At 46.3% G+C, this 13,599-nt stretch overlaps 1 protein-coding gene across 4 annotated transcripts in view; it reads right to left on the bottom strand.

The window, feature by feature from the left end:
• The window catches only part of Ank1 (ankyrin 1), a 199,635-nt gene that overhangs the window by 185,641 nt on the left and 395 nt on the right, over window positions 1–13,599 (bottom strand). The gene's annotated exons all lie outside the window — the stretch shown is intronic.

Here is a 13,599-nt window from a genome sequence, read left to right as displayed (position 1 = left end):
CGCCTCTGCGTGCCGGCCTTCTCGTCCGCTTGTCCCCAGTCGCGGGTGAAAGTCGGTCGACACCCGGCCGCTTCCCTGGCGCCCCCTGACGAGTGCAGCCAGGTCCCTGCCCCTCCAGGCTCCACGCGCCCTACGGCATCCCATCGCCGCCCCGGGTCAGGGGAAACCGCGGCCCGGATTTAGGGTCTGCAACTCTCAGCCTGGAGCGGCTCCAGAGGACTCCTTCCACCCCGCCGGACGCAAGTCTGCCATATGCTAAGGAGAAAATTGTGAAAAACAGCAGTTACGACCTGGGAAAAGTTAACAGTATTGAGAATCGACCTCCCCACTCGGATTTGGTGTGGACACCGAGGCAACTGCAACCACGTGTCCACTGTGCCCTGTCACCCCAATCCTCTGCACCCTAGGGCCTCCTGCTGCGTTCTCCTAGCCCTTCCCCCCACGTCCTAGCCAGGCCTCCCGGCCAGGTCTACCCACAGTTGTGCTGGTCCCGGTCGGCTAGGCTGCGGTTCACAGCACAGGCCTGTGTCCTAGGCCCTCTCTTCTCCTCACTCGAGCACAGTGGGTACCAAGAACAGGCTCCTACAGAATGGAAAGATTCAAGTAGCCATTGAAATTTAAACAAAAAACTTTACATTTTAAACTGGTAAAATTAATTTTAACAATATATTTTAATTCAATACCTGAAACATTTCAATTCAGAATGGATAGGAGATTTTTAATGAAGTATTTTACATTCTCTTGTTAGGTCATCAGTCCATTTTTCACTGAGAACATTTAAATTCAGAGGAAGCCCCTTGGGAGCAGCAGTGGGGTCTTCCCAGACTGGCCAGTGTACCTGACGCTTGGGGACCAGCCTGCCCTCGGGCACACGTCTCCATCAGCTCAAAGTGCCCTGTACCCCTCCATCTCCTCAGAGCTGTGCTCACGTCCCCTCTTGACACCCACCAGTGTATGCCAAACCCTGCAGCATGGCACTCTTCAAGAAAACGGCTCTGATCGCTGTCACTTCCCAGCTTCGTGTCCTTCACTTCGCTGTGTGGGTGAAGTGAAATCTGTCATGTGGCCCGTGTGGACCCAACTCCTCCCCAGCTCTGCCCTGACCGCCCTGTCCTCTCCCTCCTCCCTGCCCTGCTCTGGCAGCTCCCGCAGGCTCACTGGACTGCAGGCCTCAGTGGACTCTGCCTCTCGGATGGTGCTACACGCTTCCTTGCTTGCCAGGAAGGACCACAGCTGCACATTAGTGGGATCCACTGGGTAGATGCTCCCCCTCCCAGATCACAAGATGCATTCAGAAAGGGAAGTGCCTGGCACCCTGGGGTTCACTAAGCACTATGTGGGGGTCCCACGCCTGGGTGGGTTTAAGGACCAAGGGTACTTTTCACCGCATCGAGCACTGTTCTTCTACAGAGAGGGGAATGAAGCAGAGAGAAATCCAATTCCTCCCTGGAAAGAAGAGGAGTAGTAATTTGAGGACTCTTCATGGCCTTCCTGCACTAAACCATTTGATTTCCTCATTCGTAAACAAGGATGCTGTGTGTCCAGAGGACAGGGAGAGAGTTCAAGGGAAATGCTTTGGCGAAACAGGAAAAAGGGTTGGACTTGCTGGTGTCCAAGGCCCCTCTCAGCTCCTGGATATTGACTTCTATACCTAAAGCCCTCGGCAGCCTTTGGGGGCTCATCATTGGTGGCCTCTATCACTAAGGCACAGAGGCTACACCTCAGCTGTCCCTCAGGTCACCACTGACTGTGGTGGCCCTGGGTTCTCAAAACTCCAGCAGGGCAGGATGAAGGTGCAGGGGATGCCAGGGCACTCTTGGGGTAGAGCCTGGATCTTCTAATCTGCAGTCAGGGCCTGGCAAAAGCCATTGGCCCCAGCAGGCTGATGTCTGTACCTCAGAAGGGAGACCTGGGCTGGGCCAGCATCCCGGCCACGGGAGGAGCCCCCTGCTCCATGGTGAGCACAGTAATGCTGGGTGCCAAACACCCCTCAAGGTGACGAGCACCGAACCCAGGCAATGCTGGGCACTACCCAAACCCTTGCCTATTTTCCACTCGAGAAGGCTCAGGTTGTGTTGAAGGGAATTCTGTAAGACCACCCTCCCTCGGGACACAGTGGAACTTCAGACCCAAGGAGGCCTACAAGAAGCCCAGGGGCCTGTGGGGCAGGCCCAGCTCCCATTAAACAGTAGTGATGATGTCCCAAGGCAGACACACGGATGACATCCCCAGACAAGGGACACCACTTCCTCCAAAGTGCAGACTCCAGACCCACACGGCCGGAAGGGGAAATGTTCCTGTGGTCACTCAGGAGCCGCCACCCCCACTGCACTGGGTCTGTCCACAGATGTCCGGCTGGGAGCCAGGGAGAACACACTCTTAGGCTGTCCCCACCATGCACCAGAGGCTACCACGTTCTGTGTGTGCTCACACCACTCCTCAGACACACAGGGAAACGGCCCTGAAAGCCCCTCTTGTTTTGTTCCCCAAGGGGATGCTTTTTTCTGAAGCCAACTCTGCATGGTGACTCGCTAACAAAGGGAAGGGATCCATTTTTATATTTTTTGCTTTTTTCCCTAAGATTTCCAACTGGTCCCCCAACCTCATTCTGTAGGCATGTGGTTTATGCAACTGGAGTGATTTGTGTTTTTAAAGGAAACATTGTGAATAATTAATAAAGCTTCCCAAGATAAATACTGCCTCCTCAACTAAATTATATAAATAGCTAAACACACTGGATATGCCAAGCATTCTTCTAAGCACATTTAACCCTAAAAACAACCATCTCCATTTTACAAATGGGGAAACTGAGGCGCGAGGAGAAAGAATAACATGATTAAGATCAAAGACTAGAGAGTCATGGGACCTAGAATGAGAACCAAAACAGCCTCTGCAGTCTGTCCTTTACTGGCGTGTCAGCACTGACGCCCTACTCTGAGGCTTGGCCTCCAGTTTGGTGCCTAAACCCTAAGCCCCTTTAGGGAAAGAGCGTCCAGCAAGGGCCTGTTTGCCCTGAGCCTTGCTTTGGGATTTGTAACAGTCTGTTTCCTGTTGCTGTTGCAAAATAACCAGAGCTCAGTATTTAAAATGAAAAGAGAAAAATTTACCTCAGAACCTTGGAGGCAGAAAGTTCAGGATCAAGGGACTCTCTCAGCTCAGCCCCTGTCCAGGTAACAACAGAACAGATGGCATCATGGAGGAAACCACCCTGTGGAGCGAGAGTAAGCCAGTGACAGGCAGGGCAGGGCTGGGCCTGCTCTGCCCAGCCTCACCATGAAGAGTTCTTGTGAGAACCAAATTACTCCCTCCTAAGGCAGGTGTTCAGAAAAATGAGATGTTTTGCATTTGTTTTATGTCTTCAAAATGTTGAAATAAAATTCATTTATTCATTCCACCTGGGTGGGGCTCTCAGAGTCTGTGGGTCATCCTGCTCGCTCCTTCCTGATCTGCAGCACCAACCCTCACACCCAGCCTCTCCTCTCTTCTCTGTCACTCTCTACCATGGCCTTGTCTTCCGCGTCACATAAGAAATGAGGCCTACCAGGTAGAACATCCATGGCACCTGCTCTCTCCCTCTACCTCCTGCCAGTGGTTTCCTTTTGGGTCCTCCTCCAGGCCCAGGCCCCCTCCTATCCTCAGCAGACAGGGCCACTAGGGGTCAGGCACTTGCCTCAGATGCACCAGACCCTGGGCTCCTTCTCCCCATGGAAACATGGCCTTAGCATCCACTCACCCAGCACCAACTCTCCTCTGAATCTGTCACTCTGGCTTTGACTTCTCTCCTAAACTGAGACAAGGGGGTGTGAATCCCACGCCTCCCAGACAGCACATTCAGAGTCATGGCCACGGTGGCCCTTCCCACATCTCAGGCTTCCATGAATAGCATCACCACACCCACTCACCCCAGCCGGAAACCCGGGGGTCTCACAAAGATCCTCTGCCTTTCCTTTACATACCATGGCCCCCTGGCTTCTAGAATCTTGCTTTAAAACTAGTTTTTAAAATTGTGTGTGCTCTGAAATCCCCAGGGATCTCATGCAAGTTCTTCTATGGGTAGTGGTGGATCACACCGATGGCTGATATCCTCTCCGACTTGTACACGATTAATTTAATGCTTTGATGCTGGAGATTAAACCCAGAGCATCACAGGAGCTGAGCAAAAGCTCTACCCATGAGCTCTACCTCCAGGACTCTCTACTCACAGGGTAGGAATGTGACTCCAGCCTCACACCATCCGGCTCAAGGTGAGCATTTCTGGCACTTGACGTGGTCTTTCTCATGTATTCCCCGTCAGGGCTCCTGCCCAAGAGGCGAACATGCTCGGACCTCCTCTCCTCCTTAGATTAATTTTGCCTGCACTTAAATTTGATACAAATGAAACTGTAGGACATGTACCATTTGGTGTATGTGAGATTCACCAAGGTCACGTACTTCAGCAGTGTTCCCATTACGGTGCGGTATCCCAGGGTGTGAACACACAGCTATTCATTTCCCCCTTTCCTGCTGATGGGCATTTGCACTGTTTCCACATGAAGCTACTACTCAGACAGCAGCTCTGGCCCTTCCTGCATGCTTCTTTGAAGACAGAAGTACTGATCTATGTTAGCTATATGCCCTGGAATGAAACGGCTGTGTCACAGGCATACACATATTTTACTTGTGCGAAGTGGTTATATCACTTTGCACGACTCCCACCAGCAGTGTAAGGGAATCTTGTTCCATATCCTCACCAGCACTTGGTGTTATCAAGTTTTTTAAAGCTTAGCCTCTCTGATGGGTGAGGAGTGCCATCCTGTGGTGGTTTTAATTTGAATTTTTCTGATAACCAAAGAAGCTGAGCTTCCTTTTATGTGTTTATTGGCCATTTTAATGTTTCTCTTTCATGAAGTGTCTGTTCAAGTACTTTGCTTATATAAAATTGGGCTGATGGCTGTCCGAGATAGGAAGAACCAAAGTGATTTCTCTACTCCCACATAGTACTCAACACAAACACTAAGTATTTCGTCTCTGGGCACCAACCAGCTTTCTAGGGGACACCACCAGCTACTGTCCTCTAATTCAGTTCAATCCAGACATTACCTACTTGCAGGTAGCATCAGATCCCACAGCTCAAAGGCCCAGCCCCACAAAACTGACTAAAGTCCCAGGCTGTGACCTCTGCCCTGGGCAGCTGGCTGTAAATGGGGTTCCCACAACCCCACATCAGTCCCAGTCGTTTCGCTGACGCAGCTCCCCAGGAACTCCTGCAGCAGACTTGCTCCCTACAAAGGACCTCTCAGAGGGTACACAGGGCCAGATGCCTGCCCGCTGTGAAAGACGCAGGCTCAGGCAGCACTGTGTCCAGCTGTCTCACCCCAGTCCTGTGGGTCCGTGTGGAGGCTCCCTTCTGCAGGCGTGAAGGGCAGCACTGCCGGAGCAGCTCAGCGGCAGCCTGCTTTCCTCCCTAGAGGGTGGGCAGTGGGCTGGATCTTCTAAGAGTCCCGTCACAGGATCATTACCCTGGCAACAAGCCCCTGTCCTGGGGCTGCCTGTGGCCCACCAGGGGAGGCTGCATTGAAGCCAAAGGTGCTTCTAGTGGAGGAAAATTCTGAGAGATTCAGGAACAGGCATCAGAGGCAAATTGTGAGAACAAAGGATTCTTCCAGTGAGATTAGGAGCTGCACCTCAGGAACTAGGGATGCGGAAGATGGAGAGATTTCCCACCATCCATCCTACAAGGTAGTTTCCTGATCCTGCTCTGCCTTGGTGCTTGTTCCCCCACCCCAGCTCCAGAGAAGCCCGCCCCACCACACACACACACACACAGCGGGGGCTGCACCACACCAGGGCATACAGACCCCACATTCACACGAGGCTCTCGGCCTGTCCCCTCCCCCCGCACAGTCCCTCTGTGGATCTGCACTTCTCAGGAGCAAGGCTGTCCGCATGTGCTGGACTAGGGCCCGCACTCGACTTCACACAGCATCCCTCGGTCATGGCCCAGCCTGGGGTGGGAGTGCTCAGGCTGGCTGCATCTCCTGGGGACACAATTTACCCTGAGCACTCACTTTCTTATTGCCTCTCACAGCTGGCTTCCTGTCCCCCCGTTGGGGAGGTAGAGTTTCCTGGGCATCTTCAGAGGCTCGGGGGGCCTTGTCTCCCATTTGGCCTAGGGAGGAGGAGAGCTGGCACCACAGTCCTGCCGGGAGCTTGTGCCCCCTCCACTGCCTTGTTTATTACTATTATTATTGGTACTGGGGATTGAAACCAGGGCCTTCGCACTGAGCTGCATTCTGAGCTTTTTTTATTTGAGACAAGATCTCACTGAACCACTAAATTGCTGAGCTCTCACTGGCCGTGCTGCAGGCCTGGGTGCGGTCCCTGGACAGCTCGGTCCAGGTGGAGATGCCCAGAAGAGCTGTGACCTTCAGCAGGACCAGGCAACGGTCAGGTCTCAGGCTGCGTCTGTGGAACTGGTCAGCCCTGCTGAGGCCCAGCCACCCCAAGAAAGAGGTTGTCGTATGAGGAACAACCTCAGGCCCTGACCTCGGGCGCCAGACACCCTCGCTCCTGGCACTCAGCCCTGAAGCCACCTTCCCATTGTGAGGCTCCTGCCAGTGGCGGTCTGTAAACCCCTGTTCTTTACAGAGAACCCAGCCTCAGGCATTCTGTTCCACAGAGACTGGATGGAGCCCTCTGAACCTGTCTCACTGCTCCCCTGGGCCCTGGGCCAAAGGCATCCTTGGCTGGGAGGAAGGCAGCTGTTCACTGCATCTAAGCATCGCTTCTAACCTTTGTTAGAAGCTGCTTTCTCTATGCAGTCTTTTCATGAGCTTCCCGAGGTTGCATTATCAAGGAGCCTTTGATAGGACTCTGGCAACACCGGCCTCCCTGAGCCCTGTCCATGGGCTTGGCCACCTGCACGTCTTCGGGACCTCCGTGCGTCCGCTCCCTCATCCCCTCTTCTCGAGAGGGCACCGCAGACAGCTGCAGTGGCACTAATGACCTCCTCTTTCCTCAGCTACTTCTCCAAATACAGCCTGCAGTCAGGCCTTCCCCAGGGCTGGGCACTGGGCACACTCTTGGGGTCCCAACCCTTTGAGAGGCTGAAGCAGGAAGAGAGTAAGTGTGAGGCCAGCCTGCGTAATACAGTGAGAGACCCTGTCTCAAGGAGAAAAAGGAGCTAAAAACCTAGCTCCAACATTTGACTTTCCAGAAGGGACACTTTATTTACATTCCATTCTCCTCAGCCTCAGCACCAGCCCTTGCATGAGTCCTGGAAGAGCAGGGCCCTTGGGCACCCTGGTCACTGCTTTGTCCTGGTGCTTCCCCCAGAGCCCAGTACAAAGGAGGCACTCTGCTCATGTGACTTACATCTATAGCTCATCTACACTGACTTAATCAACTAGCCAAAGCCACAACTGTTTCTGTGAGGCCTGCAGGGCATCCTGGTGTTTGTGTTTTTCCTTTGATCGCTCTGTTAGAGCTGTTCGACGAGCTCTGAAGATGGACATCACAGAAAGTGTTCATCACCCCACTAATGCCTCTTTCCTGCTCATTTACTACGAGTAGGCTGTTTTCTCCCCAGCGCCCTTTCCTTCATGCCAACTGGAAAAGCCTCTTTGTCTCTTACCCTCTTTTTGGCACCAGAAAGCACATATTTTTTTTCCCCTCCCGCCCTTCTGTCTGGTATTTAAAAACATACCCTGGGAGGCATAGATTCTTCCAGTGAATATCTGTAACTGTGGCTCCAATATTTAAAAATTGAAAGTAAAAAAATCAACTAAAAGGGAAGGGTGACTATTCTACCAGAAGACCTTTTTACTCTTTAATTTTTGTGTCTAAGGATTGAGGGTACAATTCTTTAATAGTGGTCTTCCTCTAGTGCGACAAAATAGGATTAGATGGATACTTCAATTCATGTAATACTATTCCAAGCACTTGTATCAAGCATGAATACCTTGCCAGGCCAGATCAAAAGCCATTGTTAGGATTTGGAAGCCATCAGCAAGCTTTTCAGGATTCTCAGGGATTCTATCTAGTACATCTTGCACTGCTGAATAGCCATCACCCAAAACAAGACTAGTTGAGAAGGCATTTATGGTGTTTTTTTTTTGTTTTTTTTGTTTTTTTTTTTTTTGGTACTGGGGATCGAACTTGGGTCCTTGTGCTTGCGAGGCAGGCAGTGGAACCACTGAGCTAAATCCCCCGCATTTAAACAGAATATCAGGTGGAGTGGATGCGACATTTCACAAAATGAGTTTTGTGTTCAAAATGAGTTGTAGGAAACCTAATGATCCTACCCTTCAGTTAGTCACAGGCCCAATAGTGGGAACGTCCTCATAGTTTCTGAGCCTTCCAGTTCCAGCACCGTGACCTGGTAAGGCTGAATTACTTAGGATGAGGTCATAGATGCCTTATCAAACCATTTCCGGAGTGAATTTTCACATGGCAACATGACAGGGCATGCTCTGATTATCTATAACTAGTTTCCTCTTTTATCAAAGTATCCCCTGATTAGTGTGAAGTCCCTGGGTACTGGACATTTCCAGCCATGTTTGGGTATGTGTCACTTTACTTTTTGCTTCTTAAATATCACCTATGTCTACAAAAAGTCCAGAAAAAGACTTCAGAACTAGGATGCCTTACTGTGTTCGTGCCTCCTAGTCAAGTTAAAAACTACCTAATATTCTGTCCAGGAAAGGATAGCAATTCCCTACTCACCAGAATACCCAATACCCAGATAATTTTCCCATAGATGTGGCCAAGAAACAGACACTTCAAGAATTGATATCCTACTACCTGGAAGTCTAGGAACAGAGAATAAATGTTTTACCCAGGGAAAAACCCTCATCTCACCAGACAAGCCACAGAACATACGTATCTGATGACAAAACCTCAAAACAAAAGTTAGGCACAATGTAAATTAAATTCAGTGAGGATGGGAAGGGAAATAATTATCAAAATATATTAAATACCTGTACTTATTCCCTAAGATGAACATAAACATTATGTACCCCAAACACGTATTAATAAAAAACTCTTAAATATTTTTCCTTAGAGAGATATCTCACACTTTTTACTGTATCTTAACGATTTATTGGAAGAGGTATTGAAAATATTATATAAACATGACTTTGGGTCTCTGGGAAACAACCTGCATGTTGCAGTTTTATTTTTCAATTCCATGTAAAAATTTATCTTTGTTGTGGGCTCCAACTAAATGTATTGGTACCAAGTTAAGCTGCCAATTTGTTGAAATACAGTTTTTCAAAGTAATTACTATCTTCCGGATTTTGACTGTCTGTTGTGATTTTTCCTTTTTCACTTCTAATTACATTGATGTTAGTCTTTTCTCTAATCTCTTGGTACGTCTTGCTAAGCGATTACCTATTTGGTTTATTTTTTCAAGGAATCAACTCCTCCATTTGTTGAATTCTTGTATTTTTTTTAGTACAAATTTCATTGATTTCTGCTCTTATCCTTATAATTTCTCTCGGTAATTTTAGTTTTGGCTTGGCTTTTTGTTGTTGCTCGTGTATCTTACATTCCTCATCAGGTTCTTTACTCGAGCTTGTTCTGTTTTCCTGATGTGAGCACCGATTGTGATGAACTTTCCTCTTAGGACTGCTCTGATAGTGTCCCAGAGGTCTTGGTGAATTTTAAAAGCACTGTTATTAACTTCCAGAAATTTATATTTTTCTTCCTTGATATCTTCTGTGATCCATTTGTTGTTTAGAAGTGTGTTAATTTTCCTGTTGCTTCTGCCTTTTCCATAATTTACACTGTTGTTGATTTCTATTTTCATTGCACAGTGGTTTGATAGTACACATGGGATAATTTCAATTTTTTTTTCGGTACCAGGGATCAAACTCAGAACCTTGCACTTGCCAGGCAGTCACGGCACCAGCCTTCAATACAGTCCCAGCTACAGTCCCAGCCTTCAATATTTAAAATATTTACTGAAGCAGGATTTGTGGACAAGTATGTGATCTATTTTGCAAAAAGTACCACGTGCTGCAGAAAAGAATGTGTACTCTGTTGTACTGAGGTGGAGCATTCTGTAGATAGCTATAAGTCTACATATTTCGTTGTGTGATTCATCTCTGATAGTTCTTTACTGATTTTTTGTTTAGTTGATCTATTTCTCTGTGAAAGTGTCATTTTAAGATCCCCTATTATGACTGTGTTAGTTTATTTGTTCTTCTATGTTTAGCAGTATTTGTCTTTTGAAGATAGGTGCTCCAGTACTTGGTGCATATATATTTATAAATGCTATTTCTTGTTGGATTATTACCTTATGTAGTACATAGTGACCTTGTCACTTCTAATGAGTTTAAACTTGAAATTCACCTTTTCTGAGGTTAAAAATTGCTACCCTTGCTATTTGCAGGATACTGATGCATGAAATATTGTTTTCCCTCCTTTAATTTTTAAGTCTATGGATATCTTTTTTGACTAGATGAGTTTCTTGAATATAACCAACCATTGGATGCTGTTTTGATCCATCTGTGTTATTTAACTAGAATTGAGGACATTATCATTGAGAGACATTACCGAGATGTGTTGATTGTTTACTGTCATTGCATTCTTTCTCTGTTGGTGAGTCCTTTTTCTTTTCCTGTCATTTTTTTGTTTTTGCTTTTATTTATTCATTCACTATATTTGGTGCTTTCATTTCATCTGGCTTTTTATTTCTAGCAGTTTCATTGTTTCTGTCTATGATATTCTGAGTATTTTCTGGTGTACTGGTTTAGAATTCATATATCGTTTAGGCTAGTCTTTTTCGTAAAAACTCTTATTTTTTTCATTTACTTTGAAAAATAGTTTTGCTGGATAAAGTAATCTGGTTTGGAAGTTATTTGTTCTTAGGGCTTAAAATACCCTTGCTGTAAGGCTTTTTAGCCTTTAAGGCTTGTGTGAAGTCTGCTGTAATTTTAATTGGTTGACTTTTATATGTGATTTTTTTGGTTTTCCTCGGCTTTTCAAATTTTGGGGTTTTCCCTGGGTATCTAGCAATTTAATAATGGTACACCTTGGTGAGATTCTTTTCCTGTCATGCTTGTTTAGTAGTTTGTATTTTAAACTCTTTGCTTATATATGGGAGATGCTCTGTGATTTCCATAAACATTGGTTAATCCATCTGTGCTGTCCTCCAGCTTTTCTGTAACTGCAATTACTCTTTGCTTGGTCTTGTTAGTTTTGTCTTGTAGCCTTCTCCTGTTCTCTGGTTTGTGGGTTCTTTGAATGCTTCATAATTTATCATTTTGTGCTCAATTTCAGACATTTTATCTTCACACTGTTCATTTCTGAAATTATGAATATAGTTTTTTATATCAGGTATTTCTGCCTGACAGAATGATTCTTTATCTTCACCAAATCTCTCATTCACGTTTTGAACTGTTTGGATCAGCTCATCCAATTTTTTACTTATTTTTCCCAAATTCACTTTGGAATATAGAGTGATAATGTTGTGAATTTTTGTTCATTTATCTTTGAACTCATCTGGTTTTTTCATCCCTTCTATAAACTTTTCATAGAGTTTCACTTCTTCCTTCAGAGTTGGAGGTCTTTTGTTGCTTTTCTTCCCCATGCTCTTATGTGCACATATACTCATTTTTTTAGTTTTTTATGATCCCCAGGAACTCCAGATATTGGTATAGGGAGCAAACCAGTTGTTAACCACTACTATGTTATGTTGACTATAACAGTAAATTCAGTGGCATCAAATGACCAGTGGAAAACGCCAAATATTAAGAACCAGTCATAGACATCTCTTACCCAGAACTAAGATGACTATGATTTTAATGCAGGCAGACCACTGCACATTAACCTATAATGCCTTATACCACTGGTTGCTCCTGGATGTAGGCAGTGGTGTCAGAGGCCAACGATACCAGCAGACTAACTTCTCCTTCAGGACTATCCTTTCTGACTAATCCACCCTCCAATTCTGGCCTTCCTTAATGGAATACTGGTCTCTTCCTAGGTCTCCCCAGACATTTCAGAAGATTCTTATTTAGTTCTCCCTCTCTCCAAGCCTATCTCCCAATGTTTCTCTCAGCCAGTCTCTGTGGTAGAGTAACACGTAAGTCTTGAAGCCAAACACTCCTTCTGGAAGTTGGTCTCTTGTTCAACTACACAGGTCTGTTGGTTAACACCTCTGTTGCCTTGTGGTGAGGAGACCCACAAAGTAGCCTCTGGCTTGTGTACCTCCAGTCAGTCCTGTAGTCTCCTCCCAGCCAGGTGAGATATGTGATGGCTCCTGGTGTGTGGCTGGGGGTGTGGCTATCTTCAACAAGGGTCCCTCCATTTTTTGTTCCCCTTCCTTTTTGAAAGATGTCTACCTATGTCCTGTTATTTGTGCTTGCTTTTGATCTTTATACATTGTTTCTCTTGTGAGAGACACAATATAATATTTAAGCTGTGTATTTAATTTACTTCACTTAGCATTATGGTCTCAAATTGCATCCATTTTCCTACAAGTGATTCAGATTCACCTGGTATAGCACAGTAGTACTCTACTGTGTGTAAACACCACATTTTCTTTATCCATTAATTTGTTGATGAACATATAGTCTGCTTACAAGGTTTGGCTTTTATGAATTGTGCTTCTATAAACATGGGCACTCATGGATCATTGTAATACGATGTCTTAATATTTGAGAGGATACCTAGGAGGAGACTAATGCAATTCTGTTTGTGTAATATTCATACTTGTTTTATAGCCATTGTACTAGTTTACATTCCCACCAAAACTGTGGAATGTTTTAAAAATCTTTAAGTAGTCTTTCTCATATTGTTTTTCTCTGAAAATTCTGTTTTGCCATAAAACCTCTTCTTTGGGCCAAACATGCATGAGCTGCCCAGAACTCCTGTGCTCCTGTTGGAACCATCCCATGAGCCCATGTATCAGCCACCCCTCACATTAAATCTCTTCCTGTGCTCTGTGGGCGATGAACTGGTCTGTTAACAACCTCAGCAAACGTGTCTTCTGCTAGGCTCTTCTGGATTCTTTTAATGTAGTCATCGCCTGTGTGTTTAAGGAGTCGGTAGTTGTATGGTCTGCTGTATTTGACCCAGTCTTGGTTGCACATTCTTTTGCCTGGAGATCCTTTTTTGTTAATGATTCAAACTTTATGACCTTAGCAGCAGCGACATCCACTGCCTCCTATTGCTTTTTCATCATTTTGGGAGCCTGAAGTGCTTGCAAAAGAGTGTGATTTGATGCAGGTTTGGGAATCTGTATGATAGCTGCTTGGATTTTGGCCATTATTTCATTTTGTCTCCTGTTGAAGTGTCGCTCTCAGGAAGCCTCACTTTTCAGGTTTTGAAGTTTTAAGCTTACCAGAGGCTGTGTGTAAAACCCCTTTGTAGATTACTTGGGATCTGCTAATCACAGAGAATGCTGTCTTCAACTCTCCTGGCATGAGATCTTCATGGGATCGAGCCAAGCTCTACACCTAATACCAATGGAGGAATGATGTCTTCTATTGTTCTGCAACTTAATGAGATCAACCAAAGCCCTGAACCTGATACGAGTCTTTTAGCCTGAGCTCAGTCACAGCCTTCTAATTGGTACTAATAAGTGAGAGAGTGAAAGTGAGACCAAGGAGGGGG

This window comes from Fukomys damarensis, unplaced genomic scaffold, assembly GCF_012274545.1.
Source record: "Fukomys damarensis isolate Sample0158 unplaced genomic scaffold, DMR_v1.0_HiC HiC_scaffold_18, whole genome shotgun sequence".
NCBI lineage: Eukaryota > Metazoa > Chordata > Mammalia > Rodentia > Bathyergidae > Fukomys > Fukomys damarensis.
Note: the sequence above shows the minus strand (reverse complement) of the source record. Positions and strands in the feature narration are given on the sequence as shown.